The sequence below is a fragment of the Gossypium raimondii genome, chromosome 1 (genome assembly GCF_025698545.1).
Source record: "Gossypium raimondii isolate GPD5lz chromosome 1, ASM2569854v1, whole genome shotgun sequence".
Classification (NCBI taxonomy): domain Eukaryota; kingdom Viridiplantae; phylum Streptophyta; class Magnoliopsida; order Malvales; family Malvaceae; genus Gossypium; species Gossypium raimondii.
In genome coordinates this window covers 12,747,273-12,763,919 of record NC_068565.1, presented here as the reverse complement: position 1 = coordinate 12,763,919, position 16,647 = coordinate 12,747,273, and the positions used below count along the sequence as shown (strand labels likewise).

The 16,647-nt window shown below is 32.5% G+C and overlaps 1 non-coding gene and 1 pseudogene across 1 annotated transcript; both read right to left on the bottom strand.

Moving 5' to 3' along the window:
- Positions 1-1,233: 1,233 nt before the first annotated feature.
- On the bottom strand, positions 1,234-1,340 carry LOC128032805 (small nucleolar RNA R71). The gene has a single exon (XR_008189142.1). It is a non-coding gene; the product is annotated as a small nucleolar RNA R71 (small nucleolar RNA).
- A 13,225-nt stretch (positions 1,341-14,565) lies between these two features.
- LOC105782721 (UDP-glycosyltransferase 73C25-like) lies at positions 14,566-16,435 on the bottom strand (annotated as a pseudogene).
- Between the last annotated feature and the right edge of the window lie 212 nt (positions 16,436-16,647).

Sequence of the window (16,647 nt, the reverse complement as noted above, 5' to 3'; positions counted from 1 at the left end):
TATATGTATGTTATATTGTGATTAATGAATAATATGTTTAAGTTGTTATTTAAGTGGATATTAGATAAGGGATAATAATATTAAATTGTGATGTGAATGTTAAATAATCTTATAATGTTTGAGATTTCTGACTATTTGATCTGATATGTCTAGTAATGCTCCATAACCCTGTTTCGGTAACGGTTTAGGGTTAAGGGGTGTTACACTAGCCGATTCTTCTATAGCCTCATACCAGCTCCTACTTTCATTTATTTCATTTTCAAGTACAAACAATTTCATCATTTTAGCAACCTAGTCCTTAAACATTAAAATCATCAAAACTACTTTACAAAATAGTCTAATCTAACAACAAAACTTAGAAATATTTCAAAAGCTTCAAGGAAACAACTCAACTGAACAATGGCACAATCCACATCGTTTGAAAGTTTTACAAATTAATCCTCGGGCTTGCTAGATTAAGCTAATACGAGCTCAAAAACATAAAAATTACTAAAAACGGGCATCAATAAAGCTTCAAATCAAATAATGGAAACCTTAAATTTTTCTTTCTATTTCCATAGAGAAGATGAGAAGAAAATGAATATTTTTTCTCTTTAATTTATGTTTAATTTGTTATACATATTATGTCATTTTTGTAAATATTTCAACTTTCTTAATTAAGATTTAATAAATTATGCACTAAGCCTAATTAAACCACTTAATTAAGCATAACCTCATCAAATACCACTGACTAATTTCCCATGGGTTAAATTGTCCATTTAGTTCCTTTAATTTAACTACTCAACCTTTGCGCTTTTTACATTTTAGTCCTATTTACCTATTAAACTATCTAAACGATAAAATTTCTGAACCAAAATTTAATATGATTTTATAGACCTTGTAAATATATTAATTAAAAAAATATTTACAAAGTATTTCATAAGAATTATGGTCTCAAAACTACTATTTTCGACACCACTAAAAATCGGGTTGTTACATATTCAATTTAATGGTTTGCAAGATGAAGATTCGAATACTCATTTGGCTAACTTTCTAGAGATTTGTGACACTTTCAAGATTAATGAAGCCATTGATGATGCCACTGATAATGCCATACGCTTACAGTTGTTTCCATTCTCTTTTAGGAGCAAGGCAAAACAATGATTAAATTGATTGCAATGAGGTTCTATCCCTATATGGGCTCAAATGACCGAGAAGTTTCTGTTGAAATACTTTTCACCGGCTAAAACAACTAAGTTGAAGAATGATATCTCTTCTTTTTCTCAAATGGATTTGGAGACATTATATGATGCATGGGAGAGATTAAAAGTTCTTTTGAGAAGATGTCCTCATCATGGATTACCTTTGTGGTTACAAGTTCAAACCTTCTACAATGGTTTGAAACCCTCAACTAGGTAGTTAATTGATGCAGCAGCTGGTGGAACATTGAATTATAAAACACCTGAGAAAACTTATGAGTTTATTGAGGAGATGACACTGAATAAGTATCAGTGGCAAGTCATGAGAACGAAACCAATTAAAGCAGTAGGTGTTTTTAATATTGATGCAGTTTCTATGTTAACAAGTCAAGTTGAAGCTCTTGGTAAAAAAATTGACAGTTTGACTTTTTCTAAACAGGTGAATTCGATAGTGCAATATGATGTGAATAGAGAGGGGATGGTCAATTCAGAATGTGTACCTTTTGGTTCTAGCATGGAGCATGATGAAGTCAATTTTATAGGTAAAAATTCTAAATCTCAAAATAATTTTTATAGTAATAACTATAATGTAGGTTGGAGGAACCATCTAAATTTCTTTTGAGATGGTCAAGGAAATCAAAGGTCACAACCCCCTCTGTGTTTTCAAATACATTATCAGCAACAGAAGAAACTGAACCTTAAAGTGATGTTGGAAAATTTTATTTCGATGTCAGAAACTCATTTTCAAAACACTAAGACAACTTTGAAAAATCTGCAAGCATTGATTCAAGGATTTGAAAATTAAATTGGACAACTTGCCAAACTTGTTTCAGAAAAACCACAAGGTAGCTTGCAAAGCAACACTGAAACTAACCCAATGGAGCAAATCCATGCTGTAACGCCCCAAAATCTCTTATATAATTTTTTTATGTTTGTGACACAATTGTATGTCTGCTTCGGTGGTTAAGTGTTCTGGGAAATGTTTGAGAGGTCTCAAGTTCAAGCCTTAGCTTGGGTAATTTTTTGTTTTTAAATGAATAAACCCCTATTTCTGATCAGTAGACTTAAAAATAAATGTTGGTAAAATATGTCAGAATGGGTCTGCTGGTCTAGTGGTTCCGTGGAGTGTAAATATGCTAAAGGTCTTGTGTTCAAATCTCTATGCGATTAAGGGATTTATTTTCACTGTTTGTGTCGTGTGGATGTTGTAGTTTGACTAAAATTCTGAGTATTTGAGAAGTGTGGAGAGGTTGTGGCCGATTTTTTGGAGGATAATGAGGGAGATTTCGATAGTTGTGGGATTGGTGGAGGAAAATAAGGAATTTAAGGTGTGGTGGGAAGTGGATGGTTTGTGGAGGGATTGTAAGAGAGTCTTGAGGAGTGGATCAAGGTAGGTGATCAGTAGTGGTGCCGAAATTGATTCTTTTCCTACAATTCGGCTTTAGCTTTTGTTTCCTCTCAATTTTCTATCAACTGTTCTCCTTCCTTTGCCGAATATTAGTAGTGAATTTCTGCTACTTTTTTTTATTTATTTTTCTATTTTTCAGTTTTGCACACTTCCCTACCTATCTTTTTTCTTCTTTTTCTTGCGGTCACCTCCTTTCTGTTCCTGTTGCTTGCTACCGAATTGTTGATCCTTAGGCCGATTCTTTTTCTTTTCGTCCCCCTTCATATTGCTGATTCTTGTCCCCTTCACTCTGTCATTCCATTTTTCTATCGTTGATTGTTCTCGTGGTTTGGTTCTCGTCGCTATTCTGGTAAGTAAAACTTCGACACCTTGTTTTGTGCCTAATTTAAATGTTGATTGGATGTTGCTATTGTCTTGACAGCAAGGAATTGTTTTGATTGAGGTCCCTCTTCTATGGACTGTTAGTATATTCATTTGGAGTTTTAATGTAGGTATTGTGCGTTTGAAATGGAAGTATATTCGATTTGGTGTTGTTGTGCTTTAATGAGTTGAAACTAAAGATTAAAGTGAATGATCAATTTTAGGAACTACTGAGCTCGAAAGTGTTTTGCCGTGAAAAAATAACAGGTGTTTAAACACAACATTGAAAATTAAAAATCGGTGAAAAGCCGAAAAGTGGGACTGTCGATGCCACACGGGCGTATGGTCGCCTGTGTGGTAGGCCATGTGACTAAACACGGGCGTGTGATCGACGAGGCTCGTCGTGAGCAATACATAGGCCGGACCAAATTGGGCCATGTGGGCCACACAAGCGTATGGGCCCACATGGGTAAACCACATGGGTGTGTGGGATTATCGAGCCAGGTTGTGTGATCCACATGGCCAAGGCCCTTTTAGGGCAGTGTGGGCCCACATTAGCAAATGTCATGGGCTTGTAGGCTCATTTTTACTATTTGTTGGCTAAGGTTGCACGGGTTGCCCGAGTCGGCTGTGGACCTATTATAGGGTCGGTAAGCTTACCAAGACCCCTAATTGACTGAAATGTCTGTGTGACTGATACGATTATGCATGTTAGTAAGCATGACGATGTTCCAATGGTTTGATACTGTATGCCGTGATTTTCTGCATGATATTATGTTTTAGCATGTCATATATGTATATTGTATTGCATTAGGATGGGGGTTTATATTGTTCGGAGGAAGTGCATTGGAAGGCCTCGAGCCTAATTTACTGGCAGTTCAGCTACAAACCACTGTCTAGTGCCGCATTCGATACTTTTTAGAGTGTAAGGCTGGATGGGTTGATTATATCCCCACATGGAGTGTAGGGCTGGACGGAGTTGGAGTGTAGAGGCTGGCTGGGTAGGATTTGATATTGTATATCTGTTACTGTACTGAATATGGATACTGTAATGGGCCAATGTCCAAACGCATGACTTCTACTATATTGTAATGGGCTAAGACCTTAACTAAAATTGAAACTGTTACTGAAATGGGCTTAGGCCCAAACTATGATTGCTTTCTGTCTGCTTATTTATAGGGGGATTACACACTAAGTTTTCGTAAACTCACCCTTCTATTTTATCTATACAGGTGACCCCTGGACTTAGACGGATCAGAGCTGCAAAAGACTTCGCAGTGGCCACACAACCCCTTTTTACACTGTCTCGTACTTAATAAAGTTTTATTTGGGGTATTTTACTGTAATAAAGGCCTCTATGAATTTTTGCTTAAAATTTGGACTTATATTGTTTTATGTTTAATATCTGCTAGAGGTAGGACAAATACGGGTTTTAAAATAAATGCATGTGTTTTAGCAAATACCCACAAGGACACAAATTGTTTTAAAAAGCTTCCGCAACGCATAATGTTTTGAGAACTAATGACTGAATAAGAATCACGATTTTAGAATTAATAAAAGATATTGAGTAATTCTAAACGAAAAATGTTTTAAACAAAGCTACGATTTTCTAACACACTACCTTGTGACATTGTCAGATTCGACCATGACATCTAGGCCGGGTTTGGGTTGTTACACATGCAATCATTGTTTGAAGCATGGAAGGGTTAGTCAAGCCTGAACAGAAACTGAAGCTAGATGCTGCTAGGAAAAATGATGAGGTTAAGGAAGGCAAGAAAGAGCAAAATCCAGTAGTTAAAGAATACAAAGAATTCCAAACCTAGTAGCATTGAAGAGAGACCTCACAAATGAACAATATGGTAAATTTCTTAAGATCTTAAAAAAATTGCACATTAACTTACCATTTGTTAATTCCCTTTGTAGATGCTAAATTACGTAAAAAAATTAAAGGAGTCGTTGAAAAATAAAAGGAAGTTAGACGACTCGTTGATTGTGGAGCTCAATGTAGTTTGGTCAGCCATTCTCCAAAACAAACTACCCAACAAACTTAAAGATCCAATGAGTTTTACTATTCCTTATCTCATTGGTAGTTTAAATGTTGAAAATGCTTTAACTAATTTAGGGGCTAGGATAAATGTCATGCCTTATAAGATGTTCAAACAACTTGGTCTTGGGAACCCAAACCCACTAGGATGAGTATTCAATTAACGGTTATATCAATTAGATCTCCTAGGGGTATTATTGAGGATGTACTTGTGAAAATTTATAAATTTATATCCCTTGTTGATTTTGGAGAAAACCATAATCATTTCCAAATTTTTCCTATTTCTCCATTTTCACCATTTCTATTCATTTTGTTAATTTGATTTAAGATGCAATTCATTTCCAGTTTCAATGAGCTAGCGGAGGGACCGATTGAACATATGCAATTGATGTTCAAATGATTTATCATTAAGTTCCAACTTTCCGCCTATTAATTATAAACTCATTTAGTCACGAAGTCATTCCATTATAATATCGTGACTGAGCTCTCCCCAACGACATACCATTATAAAAGCAACTCGATTAATGTTCGTTCAATAACCTTGTCTAAGTGTGGTACTCTCATAGAATATCCTTAATCTCTTTGGGATAATATCCGTTCTCCTAATATGATCCTATTTTATCTCATGGTAACGATTAAATCTTCCTTCATGAAATGTCAATTACTATTAAATAGTAGGTAAGTCATTCATCACAAAGATGAACGACTTATGGCGCCACTTACTTTTCATCAACCATGGAACGCCAATGAAAAGATATCATTTATGCATGTCTTAGGCTATGAATTCCACTGTTTTGAATGACGTTACATACGACAAAAGTCGTATACCCAATGTATCAGCTTTCAAATCCTTATCTATTCGAACTTAAGCTTTTACTTACATCAAAGTGTATGAGTCACACATACATAGCCTATCATCCACTCAGGATTTAGGTGTGACACACTATGAATATCACAACTAAATAAATGCATAAACGAATTCAAAATCTATTCTTCTTGGGTCCAGTTCAATGTACTGTCAATCCAGCTTGTCCCATCTATGTCTCTATCTTTTGAGAGTTATCTGCTCTGATGCTTAAGACAAAGCATCTCCCCAATTAGGCTTGATAGATGACATATTAGTCTTTCAATCAGTTTGTTCATTTTTTATTGGACTAAGGACATGTTTAGATTCGTCTACTAATATAAATTGCCTTTCTGTATTGTGATCTGAACACATAATACCGCTTAATATTAGTTAAACATTAGACAACAAGTGAGCAACATTTGCTTATATTTTTCTTTGCATGCAAGAACCAAATGATGAAATTATAAAAGGTATTAATGTAATTCATGAATAATTTTATTTACCAATCTATTCGAAAATAATTACAAGTGTACATTGACGAAAATACTACACTTAGGGCACTAGATCCAACACAGGGATAAATTTAGTTACGATGTATGTAATGAAAGTTGTCTTGGTTCTATGTTAACATAATTAACGAACAAGATTGTTTGAAATAACTTTTGGATATGATAGTAAAGTGTTGGACTCATAATTTTATATAATGACATGTAATTAGGTAATTAATATATATGTTGTTCAAGTGGGAGATTGTTAGATAATATGGACATAACATTTATAGTAAGAATAATTACATGTTATTGTTTATCATCATAAAAGTTTAACCCAAATTAAAAATGATGAAAATGGTTAATGTAACACCCCTCGCCCAACCCAATCGTTGGATTTGAGCTACAAATGCTACATTTTTTTACTGCTCTATAGTTAATTAGGCATCATATAATCAAGAGCTAACCACATTCAAAATATTGTTAAAAATTCAATTTCAAGTCTCAACCAAGTTTAGGAAAGCTCTTTTATCAATTCTAGCACAAAATACAACCACATTGCAAAGTTTTAAAAGTTCAAGGCTGACGTCGTGATGTCACCCTTTCCATGTCATGACATTTCCAAATAGAATGTCAGGCCATGACTTTAGGCTACTTGTTGTTGCGCTGTGACTCACTATTGATCAAAGTTGTGACAAGGTAGGTTAGTCGTTAGGACGTGGATTCTGTTTTTGATAAAAATGAACCATTTGGTACCTAATTCAAAGTTTCCAACCAAACCTATCAATTTATTCACCAAATGTTAGATTCATTTGAATCAAAACATACCAAAAAAGCTTAGCATCCATATTTAATTTCTAATCAAGACATTCACCACTTATACATTAATTAAACCTAAACATTTCAATGACATTAGGGCATACCAACCAAATCATACAATCACCTATCCTTAAGTATGCTATACGAAATTGAAACATGCCATTTGAATTCAATTACAAACGTCTATGCACCTTGTGCACATCTATGATTTATAAATATTAGGCATGAATATCATTAACCAAGATTAAGTCACCTTATACTAGCACACTTCAAGTATCAATTTTCAAATACATAATTACTTCATTCATCTACCATCCAAATTACCATTTCTTTTTTAAGATATTTCATTTTATATGTCACACAACTTAGCTGTAGATCATCACTTCATTAAGCGTGAAATACACATAGTTTCAACTCCATATATGAATCAAAATACCAAGTCATCACAAGTTACTAAACTCATCAAGACATCTTATACATTAAGGTATATACTAAAAAAACTTATATACATGCCACAATCATTGATTCAAATTGACCAAATAGCTACTAAATTGAGGATAATGCGAGCTTCGAGACGATCCGGCTTAACGTATTCCGCAAGGTGACAATCTAGAAGGAAAAAAAGGGAAAACAAACTAGGTAAACATAAAATATGCTTCGTAAGGTCATAAGCATTAAACAAAACTTACCTTATCTTTCAATTAAATACCTTAAGCTACCATACACTAGCATAGTTTGGCTAAACATGACAATTTCAAAACAACAACAATGTGAGCTTTTTTAACTACCCGATTTCTAATGGTGCCAAAAGTTTTAGGTTTAGGACCCCATTTTCATAAATCGAGTATGTAATTATTAAATTAAGAAAATCATAGACTTATTATATGGATGAATTGAATTTTGGATAGGTAACTTAGCTAAATTAGTGATTAATTAAGGTTCAGGGACTAAACTGTAAAGTCAAATCGCTATAGATTTTTAAGTAGAAAATGGATTAAGGTTTAAAATAAAAATTAGAAAATTTCAAGGTGGATGTTAGTGGCTGGTTATGTTAATAGTGGATTGATTAAATAGATTAAAATTAATTAAATTGTATTGATCCGAATGTCTGTGGTATCAAAAAATGCAATTTCAGAATCCCATTTTTGATGTTCAAGTCTATAAATATTATTTAATATTTACAAGGTTAGTATAAAACTATATTAAAGTTTGGTTCTTTAATTTTATCAAATTAATAATTAATTAATGTATAAAGACTAAATTGTAAAAGTTCGCAATCATAGATTTATAATTTGGCCAAAGGCTTAGGGGCTCATTTAGTAATTAAACCAAGGCCTAAAGTGGAAAATACACCATTTTAGACTATGGTGGATGGTTGGTATGAATGTTTAGTTAAAAATAATATTAAATTTTTATTTATACTATTATTATTTGTATAATAGATAAAATAAAATAAACAAAAGCATATTTCCTTCATTATCATCTTGAACCTCACAATACTAAGGAGAAGAATAGGGTTATTGCTTCAAAAACTTTCGATCCTTGCATGCTAAGTGAATTGAAGCCCATTTTTCATAAATTTTATATTTTTGAGATCGTTAAAGCTCGGTTTAGTTAACCCATATGTTAACTTTCTAAATTTTTAAAGTTTTCAAAAGTTTCTATTGATGAATGCTTAATAATATTGGTGTTAAATGGTTAGATTGTAAGCTTAAATATGAAAAAAAGACTAATTTTTAAAATGAATTTTGCTAGTTTTGAACATGGGGACTAAAGTGTAAATATTTCAAAAGTGATGCTAAATTTCTGTAATTATAGATATTAGAGAGCTGTAGAAGGATGATGAGATCAATTTTGAAATCAAAACTCAAATTTGAAAGTTATGACAAATTTGATTTTAGGGACTAAATTGAATAAAATATAAAAATTTAGGGCATTTAAATAATGAAGCTGAACTGATACATGCACATAATATGATGATATAGGATGTTTGAAACTAATAAATTGAATGAAATAATTGTATAGATCGGAAATTAGACTAAACAAAAAATAATCGGAAAAGACAAAATTGTTAAATCATCCTTAAAGTTTCAATTTGTTTGTTGATTTAACCGTAAGTTTATATGGTATGTTATATATATTTTTCAATATATTCTTGAATTATGAATTTGTTTTTGTGTGATTATAATTTGAATTATTTACAATCTGGTACAAAAGGTTTGATATGGACTAAATCGTAAAGAGATGATAAATTGACTAATAAATTGAATATGATGAATTGATATTTGATTATGACTGATCGAATAATATTGGTATAAACTAATAATAGGTTGAATCTTTGGTGTTAATTACTTAAGGTTTATAAATGCTAGTTAAGTATATGTGTATATTCAATCTAAATTGCCATAACTTGATCATGGTATGACATGTACAATGGTAACGTGTTCATGCTAATTCTTTTAATCTTTTGCATATATTCTTGCTATGCTATGAAAGGTTGAATGTTAAAGATTTAGAGAAAACTAGTTAAGAATGTGTAAACTAAATGATTTGCACTAATGGATAGTATTGATGATGATATACGGTTAGTGTATGTATTGGATATGCCTTGGGACATATATGTTAGTATGGATATGGTATTGGAAATGGTTGAGAGGAAGGAATGTTCATTTGTGCATATTTGAGCATGTTTTGGTATAGGTTGAAGTTGGGTTGAAATGAAATAGGTATCAAATGCAAATTCTAAATTTTTTTTCCAAATGGTATCGATACCTTGAAGAGGGTATCGGAACTTAGTGATTTTTTCATAATTTTTTCAAACATTGAACTTAAAAATGGTATCGGTATCGGATTAAAGTATCAATACGTAGGGTCATTGTTTTATTTTTTACCAAAATAGAATCTTAAAATAGTATCGATACTAGTATAGATATTGATACTTTGTAAAATAGGTATCAGTATAATATGACAAGTATTAATACTTGTGATTTAATGAAGAGTTTTCTAAACATCAAAGCTAAATTTGGTATTGATACCTTTTCTAAAATTTTGAAAGTGTTGCAAATTTGTCCTTTTTCTATCTCAGGTTAATCTTGAGCGTACATAGGCCCATAAGTCCCGAGAAAGTTCGTATATCACGTTTTTATACTGAAAGGCTTATGTTTATTTGAAGAAAGAATGGATATAGTAGTAAGTGCTGGAAAAAAATCTAGTTTGAAAATGGTTTTCTTGCACACCAAAAAATTAAAATTTTGAAAACTGACCTGGTTTGTGATATTTCTTGCGGATCCTTGATATTTTCTGGCTTTCAGCCAAATGGTCTTCTCTGCTATTCTCATACCACAGACTGCTTCGAGTGTGGGCTCAACCAATTAAATAAAAACACAAAACCAGAAAAACTTTCTTTTTCCTTCTGGGTGAAAAACAAAAATTCTATCCGCTTTAATAGAAATTGGTAGAATTGCTATTTTGGAAAAATATATTTAATATTTGAGAATAAATTCTCTCTATTTTTTGACAGAGTAACAATCTCTTCAAGATATGTAAAAAATAGCTCTACCAATGTCATCTATTTATAGGGAGAGAAGATACAGCCCTGTGTTGAATTGTAAAGATTTTTTTCAAATAGAAAAACAACTTCTTAGTCAAACTAGGAACGGGTGATTTTACCATTGGAAAAATTTCCAAGAAAATATTCAATATTTCACAATTCAACTTGTTCACTATGATTGAAAGATTTATTTTCATTTTTGGGCTTTAAACTCCTCAAAAACATAAAGTTATTCTTCTAATAATTTCTAAGTAATCCATTTATATTTACAAATGAATCATTTCTCATTTTCATTAGTATTTCCAGTTCCATTTTGAGAAAACCACAGTCATTTCCAAATGATTCCATTTTTCTATTTCAGAGAAAACCATAATAATTTATGAATGTTTTCTATTTCTCTATTTCTATTCATTCTATTCATTTTCGATTTAACACACAATTCATTTTTAGTTTCAACGAGCTAGCGGAGGGACCAATTGGAAATATGTAATTAAGGCTCAGATGATTAATAATTATCGCTTTCCCAGTATGATCCTATTTTATCTCATGGTAACCATTACATCTTCCTTCATGAAAAGGTAATCACTATCAAATAGCAATCAAGTCATTCATCACAAAGACGAATGACTCGTGGTGGCAATGTGTACTTTTCATCAACCATGTAATGTAAATGAGAGGATATCATTTACCCATGTCTCGAGCTATGAATTTCAGTGTTGTGAACGACATTACGTACTACAGAAGTTATTTACCTAATGCAGCAGCTTTTGGTTCCTTATCTATTCGAACTCAGGATTTTACTTACATCAAAGTGTACGAGTTATATATACATAGTTTGCCATCTAGTAAGGATTTAGGAATGCCACATTATGAACGTCACAAATGAATAAGTCCATAAAAAATTTAAGATCTATTCTTCTTGGGTCCTATCCGATGTACTTCCAGTCCAATCAACCATATCTATGTCTCTATCTTCTAGGAGTCATCCACTCAGATGCCCAAGACAATGCATCTCCCTAATTGGAGTTGATAGATGACATATTAGTCTTTGAATCAGTTTGCTCATTTCTGATTAGACTAAGGAAATGTTTAGGTTTGTCTACTAATAAAGTTGTCTTTTCACATTACGATCTGGCAACGTAATATCACTTAGTATTAGTTAAACATTAGACAACCATTGAGCAACATTTACTTCAATTTTTCTTTGCATGTAAAATCATTTGAGGAAAATAATACAAAGTATATTAATTGTAATCAATAAATTTGTTTTATTAACCAATCTTTTCAAAAATTACTAGTCTACTTAGACGAAAATAATTGTTATTTAATTGAAACAAATGAATTAGGTAATATGAGAAATGTTAAATTGGAAATAGGACCGATAAGGGCATGTTTTGATATTGATAAGTTTTAATTTTATTATTATAATTATATTGTAGATATGTGCATATAGATATACATGTTTACTTAGGGTAGAATTGTTAATGCTAATATTACATAAAATTTTAGAAATACCATAGGGTGCTTTACTCAACGTACAATTTGTTTTCTTCGTGCACCAGTTAGATTTAATTCAAGACATTTCAAGCATCAACCTCAGCATCCAATCCACAATCCTGGTCTCAGCAATGTTTGTTGTTTCCAACTTTATTTATATTTGGAATGTACCTAATAGGTTGGGTTTTGTGACAGCTTGAATGATGATATAATCAAATGTTGTATTTTATATTCTAGTAGTAATATATATATATATATATATATATATATGATTGATATGCATATGTATAAAAGTAGATGTAAATTATAATTCCATAGATTGAAAAGTGTGTGAGATATGTGATGGTGCCTTAATTGAAATGTTTATATGACCCTAATAGTTGGTTGATTTGTTCTATATTATTATTTTCATAGATAAATAAAACCTAGATTTACTTTGATATGTTTAAGGCATGTATTATTGTTTGATTTTATCATATAATTAGTATATTTTAAATGTGAATTGATTGTAGTTGCTCCAGCAACAAATGTAACACATTGTAGCTCGGGTTCATCAATTGGTGTTACAACTTTAACTTATAATCGAACAACCTATGATGTTTCAATTATGTGACAAGTAAATTCATGTCATTTTGGATAACCAATCTCAAAAACTCATTCAACTCATTCAATTCAAGAGTAATATATTCACATACATGATGAAAGGCATTATACTTAATTCATTCAATATTCATTCATTTAAACTTCAAATTCATTTCATCTCATTTCCAATTCTCATTTCATATAAAGTATTTCGCTCGATGAACCCTAGTAAACAAACTCAGATACATAGGTATCTATATCACACCAGTTGCTTGTATCAATTGAATATATTTGTGTTAGGTTACTCATTCAGGCTGAACCTTTAAAACGACATCAGGTTACTCGTCTTAGCTAAACCTGTGTCATATGTATTTGAGTATCCGCAACAAATGTTGGACCTCAGTAACATTTGTAATTAATCCCATACAAGCAAACATAAAACCCTATTTTCATGTCAATCGTATCCTAACCTTTACTAAGTTCATATAGGTATCAATTTCACATATAATCACCACTTTTCAATTTAGTCCAAATCTTACATTTTGAATTAATTCACAACCAAGCACATATATAATTACAAATCAAATACACAACAACCTATATAAATAATATCACATGAACTTGTCTGATCTAAACAACAAACAAGTTGAATATTCAGGGACTAATTGAAAATTTTGGTTTTTCCTCCTTTATCTCTGATTTGATCCAATTCTTGATCAATTAGGGACAAAATAGCTTGAGCTTGAAAAATGGTTTTTCTTAGCTTTTAAAAGCATCACAGGTTAGGTAAAATGAAGAATATCGAAAAGTCCCACTCAATTTTGCCTTATATACTTTAATTAAATATTTAATGACTTATTTAACTTAATTAAGACTTAATTAATTAAAGTTAATCATCATTAATCAAAATTAGTGGAATTTTACATCACTATCCACTACTACATATTATAAAATTATTTATTTACCACTTCGGAACATTGACTAATTGCAATTTAAGTCCCTAAGTTTTTGGCCAATTAAAAACTTATAGTGATAAGACTTTTACAATTTACTTCATGTACCCTAATTAAGCCATTAATAGACAAAATTGAAGGTCAAAACATTAATATTCTTTTATACCAACTTTGTCAATATTCATATTTAAAATTTATGAACCCGATTTACGAAAATGAGATTTCGAAATCGCCTTTTACGATACCACTGAAAATCGAGTTGTTACAGTTAAGGCTTATTGGGATTCAGTTATTAAATGAAATGAAGTATTGGTCAAATATGTATACTCTAGTAAAAAAATTCAAATTAATGGTGGACTATTTAGAAATTAAGGTGAATGTGCAAAAATTCTATATTAGTGTCATGTCTCCAAATTACACATACATAACTTTTCTGACATTCCATATTTAGAAAAGAGGAGTTACCTTCTTGTATGTTAGTTTGGAAGATTGAAACCACAAGATTCAAAGATATCAACATATCGATGGATTCAATTATACTTTTGTTATCTCGTTTTTATTATTTACAATCTGACATGACAAATCATGGTTTATTATGTTTATATTAATGTTCTATAGTTCTAACAAAAGAACCTCAAGGGAAATGGTGGCAACTATGGCACTATAGAGTAGATGATCTTCACATTTCCAAAGTACATGCAGTTGGAAATTATGGCACTATGAATATGCCTAACATTTAGTGTTTGGGATCATGAGGAGTTCAACGATTGAGAGTCGACCATCGAGTGAGAAAAGAAGGAAAAAAATGGAAAAAGTAAATCAATGCTGTTAAGTAATGGTAATTGAAAAACTGTAATGGTTTTATAGAAGACATATAATGATGATGATACGATACAAATTAATGAATGGAAAAAAAACAAAAAAACAAAACAAAACTACATCAACCGATTAAATCACTTTTTGACTTTATCTCGATTTTCTTATTAGATAAAGCCTCGCTATTATTATATCTCCTTAGTTCTCCTCGCTATGGGAGGTTGGAATCATATCCACACCCATCTTTGAAGATTGTTGGATGATATCTTGGATTAATAATGTCATATTAAGATAAGAAGATCCACCTACTTCAACAGCTTTATTTGCCTTCTCTCCAAACTCTTTAGCTCGTTTTCTTCTGTCTATTCCTTCATTTCCTTCATTCATCATTTGGTCTATTGCGTTTTTAACATGTTCATTCGTGTTAAAGAAAACAACAAAGATAAAACTGACTTGAAAATAACTTCTGTATATATCTTTGCAAACTGATAACCAGTATATATAATACAAACTGAGAGTTTTAGTTAACAACCGTTACTAACAGATACTAACAGCTAACTATAACTAACTGTTATTCCTAATATTTCGTCAACTTGAACCCAGATTTTTCCTCTCCCCAGGCCGTAGGTTCATCGGCCCCAACGCTCACTCCGGTTTTTAGTATTTGTACTACAAGTCTCTCATTGGTAAACTGGTCTGCAAAAAGTGGCAATGTTAATAATGGAACGCCAGCAGAAATGCCTTCGATTGTTGAATTCCATCCACAGTGAGTTAGGAACCCTCCTATTGCAGGATGTGATAAAATGAGTACTTGGGGAGCCCATCCCACAACTACAAATCCTCTTCCTTTTATTCTTTCCTCAAATCCATCCTCCTCAATCCACTTCGTCACCTGGTTCGATGCGTCATTATTTCCTCTTAAGATCCAAATGAATGGCTTGTTCGAGGCCTCCAGGCCCAAACCCAACCCTATCAGTTCGGGAGATTTCATAGTGCTCATGCTCCCAAGGCAAGCATAAATTACAGAGTTGGGTTCCTGAGAATCAAGCCACTTCAAACACTGCTGCTCATTGATTGAAGCCTTCTTACCTCTTTCAGCCTTATCCAACTCATTTTTGTGGCTCAGAGAAACTGGACCAATGCACCAAGCTTTTGTTATCTTCCTGTACTCTTTGACGTATGGTGATTCCAGCTCTTCGAAACTATTTATGACAACCCCATATGATGCTTCGTCAGCTTTTGTTGTTGTATCAAAAATGTCCTTCCAGGATTCATCAAGGTTAAGCGGTAACTGGGGTTTAGTAAATTCGACCTTTTCAGCCAAGCCTGGCACCTTGAAGCATTCATAATCAGATGTTATGTTGTCTAGTATCTTGGAGGACTTTAGATTGTGCACACAAAGATAACAGAAGCAGCAAATTCCATGAAACGATATCCTTGGGACCTGAAACTTAGTAGCAATTTTGAGGGTGTAATGAAGAAAAAAATCTGAAATAATACAAATGGGGCCTGGTGTTAGCTTCTCATATAATTCCTGCACTGCTTCGTCCATACTGTTTGCTGCAGTGAAGAATTTGAACTAGTCCTCCATCGAAGATATCATGTCCATATTCTCAACCCCGTCTGGTAACCCTGCTTCTTTGCCTGGAAACCGGAGCTGCACTAAACGGATAGCGAGGCCTGATTCAACAGCTCGATCAATTGTTTTCTGGACTCTGCTTGCATTATGAGGTGTCGTAACTATGGTAACAATCACGTTACGCTGCGCAAACAATCGACCGATATCTACCATGGGGATCAAGTGGCCTTGGGCCATGGAAGGGAACAGCACAAAGTGAGGCAAACCCATAGAAATATGAGTAGAAAGAAGGAAAAGTGAAGTGAATGATAACACTAGCGTACCAATATCTGTTATATATACAGCCAAGTGTGGAGTCCGATCATTTCAGAAAGGTACAATAGGCTGCTGATGCAAGAGCATACATAAGCATATTATTTGTTTATTCAGTGGATAGAGCATATATAATTATGTAGGTCTCAAGTAAAGTCCATTCAGAGTTATTCGTGAAAGAGAAGGGCAGTGGCAAAACATCAAAAACAAAGAT